Source organism: Heloderma suspectum, chromosome 14 (assembly GCF_057233095.1).
Source record: "Heloderma suspectum isolate Gila_16-S chromosome 14, 16-S_ref, whole genome shotgun sequence".
In the NCBI taxonomy this organism is placed as follows: domain Eukaryota; kingdom Metazoa; phylum Chordata; class Lepidosauria; order Squamata; family Helodermatidae; genus Heloderma; species Heloderma suspectum.
In genome coordinates, this window is record NC_139471.1 from 10,481,345 (window position 1) to 10,486,570 (window position 5,226).

The window sequence follows — 5,226 nt, forward strand, 5'->3', positions numbered from 1 at the left end:
GAAGTGATCCATCCCTCCCGCCGGAATCCTCACCGGTCACAGCTGGCTCCGCTCCGCAGCGAGTCCGCAGAGCTGCCAGCCAACTCTGGCCACTGGTGGACTTCCAGCTGCTGGGATGCAAATGGCGTCTGCATAGGGGATGTCATTTGCATCCCTGTTCAAGTAATAGGCTACGTAAATCTTTACGTAGCCTATTACTGCAAAGAACAGGGACACAAATGGTGTCCGCTACACAGACGCCATTTGCGTCCCAGTGGCCAGAAGTCCGCCAGCAAAACCATCCCCCCCCGGTTCATGGAAAAACTGTCTTCCATGAAACCAGTCCCTGGTGCCAAAAAGGTTGGAGACCGCTGTATTAGACAATTAATATGTCTCTTCTTCTCCACATACAACTGCCATTCCATGCTTTACAACTGCTTCTACATTCCTGAAATGTTAGCACAACAAAACTGTTTGCCAACCCTGATATTTTTTTAAAAGCCCCCTGAACTCTGCCCCTATACAATTTTGCATTTTAACCTCACTGAAATCATAGGACAATCATCACTGCAGGGATAAAATGGAACTTTGCTTATGCTGCTATGATGAACTCATCACCTGATGCCCTTTGAGTGGTCCTATCACTCCCCCTTCACACCACCTTGCAGGCCCTAGAGTTTGACCCAAAGATTTATCCCCAAGTTGCACCACTGATGCCACAGCAGTGAAAATAATGCTCTTCCTGAGATCTCTTTAACTACTGCTCATAATAATAATAATATATCATCATCATCATCTGGGGATGATCATAAATACCTGGTATTTATAAATGATAAATAAATATCTGATGATAAATAAATATCTGGGGATGATGATAAAAAAAAAAAAAAAGTTTGATAAATACCCAGAACTTTGGAAGGGTCTTTTACCATGAAGGTGCTATGATGCAACTTTACTCACGAGTAATCATGTTGATTGTTCCATCGGAGCTGTTTCTCCTGGGCGACTTGCAAACTTTCATACGCATATGCCCTGGAAGCAGCTGGTTTGATGTGACACTCCTGCATTTCGCGCACCCTACAAGCCCCCCTCACACACACACACCCCCCCTAATTTTGCGGGCACGTGGGCTCACACATTCCAGAACGAGAGGGGAAGCAATGCAAGAAACCGCACAAGAGTTTTTTTCGAGCCTAAGATGGAAGAATATATACAGAGACGGAGCGTCTAAGTTTCACATCATTTAAAAAACAACAACACAGGTAGAACCAGACAGAAATTATTTAGTGGGGCAAACCTTTCCCCACCGAAGACCTCCAGGCGAAGGTTCTACTGCTAAAATTCTGTGTAATTAAAGGCAGAGGAGCAAAACCAGTAAATAAAGGCAGCAGACAATGCTACCCGTGGACGGGATGCTTTCTGGAAGAGAGACGCCTGGATTTCCCCTCCGCCCACCTTATCTAAAAACAACTCTGAAACCATTTCCCTGGGCAATAATGAACCTGCGACAGCTCTCGGCTGCTTCACATAGGATTTGGACAGCCGTGGTTCAAGCTCATCCCTACAAACGAGCGGAGGCTGGGGGCTCCGATTTTGGTGGGGTGGGATTCCGTTCTGGGTTTTAGTCAGAACCAGCTAGAACTCGAAAGGAACTATCCAAGATGCGGAACCCATTTGGGAGATAGGTTTAAGCACCTTGGATAGCTCCTTTGGAGTTCTGTCTGGTTCTGACTGAAACCCAGAATGGAATCCCAGCCCCACCGAAATCATAGCCGCCAGCCTCCGCTGCTACAAATGTAACGTGTGCATGCGATAACAGGCGCCTTCGCAAACACGTGTATCACCCATGTGCCTTTATGAGGGACTTGTGACTGGCTGTTTCCTGATCAACTATACAGGTCCAAGCCTGTGTATACTCCAGACAAAAAGGTTTAAACCCGGGCAAACCTGGATTTGCCTCCGCGTAAGCTCTGAACCCGCACACGATACCACATTTCTAATAACTAACGCGGGTTTTAGAGGTCGCTCCCTCCACGTTTCAAAAACCCCAACGCGCGTAGAAGCCAGCTTTTCGGATCCACCGATTCGTTTTAACCACCCTGATGGTGAAAGCGGCAAAGCGATCGGCGGCGCGTTGCGGGATCACTAAGCCGTGTGAACTGGTCTTGAGAACTCGTCTCTTAAAGTGGCACAAAACTCTGTCGATTGCGCACCAACAGATTAACACGGCCGCCCCTTAGGATACAGTACCGCCAGGAGTTAACTCCCCAGTCCTTATCTATTGATCTGAATGGGAAAGCAAATCCCCCCCCCCCCAATAATCTAGGGAGATTTTTTTTAAAAAATTATACCCGTTCCTTTGAAGAACCCATCCCTCTTTCCTCTGGTAAATCTCTTCTTTCATCTTTGCGCACAGTATATATTTTCTTGGGGTGGGGTGTGTGTGGATCTCCTTCTCTCTTCATTTTTGTTCAGAAAATGACAGTTTGAGGGTGGAGAGGGAGGGAAGGAGAAATTCTTCTGGTATAGAAGGGGAGGGTTCAGAAGGAATTCACCTGGTTGGACGCAAATAGACTTGGCGTATTGAAGCCAATTTGAATTGAGTTCCAGGTGTTGGCTGCATCTAAGCTATTTCAGATTTCTGTATTTTGGGGGGTTTTTTGTTTGTTTTTTAAGAATACCAATTCTGAGATTGCTTTAGGTCTTCTCCCCTGTCTATAGCCCGCCCCCGATCGCCAATTGCTTTGCAAACGGTCCCGTCACGAAAGAAAGTTGAAAGCTGCGGAACCTTAGCGGATGTCACTTCTTCTCAAACGAGTCTCATTGAATTCACGGGAGCCTCCTTCCGTATATACATAGGATCGCGCGATACCGCCTGATTTTTACATTTTATTTTAAAAGAAAAAAAATCCACGTTTCTCGGTGGAATGCGTTAAGGCAGGTGGAGAATATAAGCTAACATCGCCGCCTTAGAAGCAGCTTCTGTTAATGGGTTGGGGGTGGGGAGAGAAATTTCCCCCACTGTTTTTTTTGCCAGTCAATCACACCTTCCTTGGTTCCGAATTGAAATTTAAAACAGACCCCCCCCGCCCACCGCGTGGCATTCAAGGCACCCCCTGGAATTCTATTAGTGGTTCATAGGCGATGTCTTGGGGGCGGGGGGCGGGTTTGACGTGGTTAAAAAACAAGCTTTAAAAGCACATCCACATTACGGAACCTCTATTTTATGAATTTAAACGGATTTGAAACTGTTTGGTGTGCTGAACTGCTTCGAAATGAGTTAATTAGTGCTGATCTGTTTATTATTATCCCTACTACTATTACTAATTGGGTCGGCAGGGACTTTACAAAACAAAATTTCAAAAGTTTCTCCTTCTCAATCTCCAATCCAGTTTCACTCCGAATTTAAAGGGGAAAATATTTAGGAAAGACAGACTAATTTTTTTTTGGGGGGGGGGTGAACTCTACTTTTCTTTCTTTTCAGAGACAAATCCTTCAGCCCGTTTCTGATCCCCCGACCCATTAACCATTTAAAATCGTTTGCTTTCGTTTTGGAAACGAAAAAGTGTGTGTGAAACGGGGTGTGTGTGTTTAAATCCAGTTAACATTTTTTTCCTCATATTATTCTCCCCCCAACCCTTAACTGAAACAATTATGTTTCAAATGTGTAACTGTGAAACGGTTCCAATCAGCGAATCGATAGAAGATCTCCGTCTGAGCCATCGGTGTACCCAAAGATGTTCTCCGATCATCCAACCCTTAAGAGTATTTCGTCTTGGGGTTTCCCCCCCCCCTCCCCACAGAGTACGCTACAAAAACCAGGATGCTGTGTGTGTGTGTGAACGTGAGCGTGTAAGAAAAACCAAGCCCCTGTTTCTTCCCTTCCCTTTTGTGTGTGGGCTAGGGTGGGGGCACGGGGCGCGTGTCTTCATGTTCAAACGACCTGTTTCATACCTGGCGCGCACACGGAGATGGAGAAAAAGCGCTCCGTGAAGGGGATCAGAACGGCCCTTCTCCACCAACAGGGCTGTGATTTCCCCCCTGGAACAGGGGCTGTCTCGAGTCAGAAGCGAATCAAACTTTTTAGGGGGCAGAGCAGGGCTCCTGGCTGTTGGGTTTCTTGTCTCTGTCGTTGTTGCAAAACTAGAAATCGGGGGCTGTGATTCGGGATTTGGAGGAGGTGTGTATGGGGGAAGGGGGAGAGAAATATACGTATATAATAAATTGATTAAAGTTCCAGAGCCCTCCGGTCTGAGCCGCCTCTTGGCAGTTCCCAAAGCCTGAGTGGAGCGCGCGGGTCAGTTTCCTTCGCCTAGTCAATTTCACCGCTGCCTGCCTCTCCCGCGTCCCACCGGGCTTTCCGCACGCGCTCGCTCGCCCGGCTTCTGCCTGCGCTCGCCCGCTCTGGCCTTCCCCCACCCCGCCCGTGTTTGTTTCATGTTTATTTATTTATTTATTTATTTTACTTAGGAAGATGTCAAACGAAATTGATCCTGGCTCCAAAAGGCTCTTCGTTATCTTCCCCTGACGCTTCAAAAAGGAAACAAGAAAACAAGCAACCTTTTCCAAGCCAGGAAAGAGATGCCCTGGGCCTGCCGTGGTGTGTGGTGTGATTTATTTATATTTTTAGTCCTCCTCTTTGCCTCTCCCTCCTCTTGTTTGTTTCTCAATCCCTCTCTCTCTCCCCCCCCCTCCTCCTCCTCCTCCTCCTCCTCGAGTTGAGTAAGAAATAGCAGGTGTCTGTAGATGCGTTTCCCTCTCTCCTCTCTGTCTCCATTGGTGCGCTCAGGGTGGGCTAAGAGAGGCAAAGATTCTCCGCCTCCCCCCCCCCCTTTATCTGTATCAGCTTCCCCCATCCCCTCTAAAGAGGGAGGGGGGTTCTCTCTCTCTCTCTCTCTGAAGCGTTGGTTCATTCTGGTAGAACAAGTCTATCTTGCAACGTCAGGGGAGGGGGGTCATTAATAACCAATTAGAAAGGTCACTGGAGCGCATATATACCAGCCCCAGAATTTGGCCGAGGGAGTTCTGCCACTTGCAAAGGAGCCAGGAACTTGGGGTCTCCGTCTTATCTTCCCTTAACTGCTCCCTCCCCGTGCACCCCACTCTGAGCCAGCTGCCCAGGATTTCTGCCTCCACCTCCAAATCGCCCCCCCCCATACACCACATCCACAATCGCCCTCTCCTCTCCCCCGCCTGCTTTCCTATTGCCTCCCCCCCCCCCGCACGCACACACTTGAGTCTCCCCCT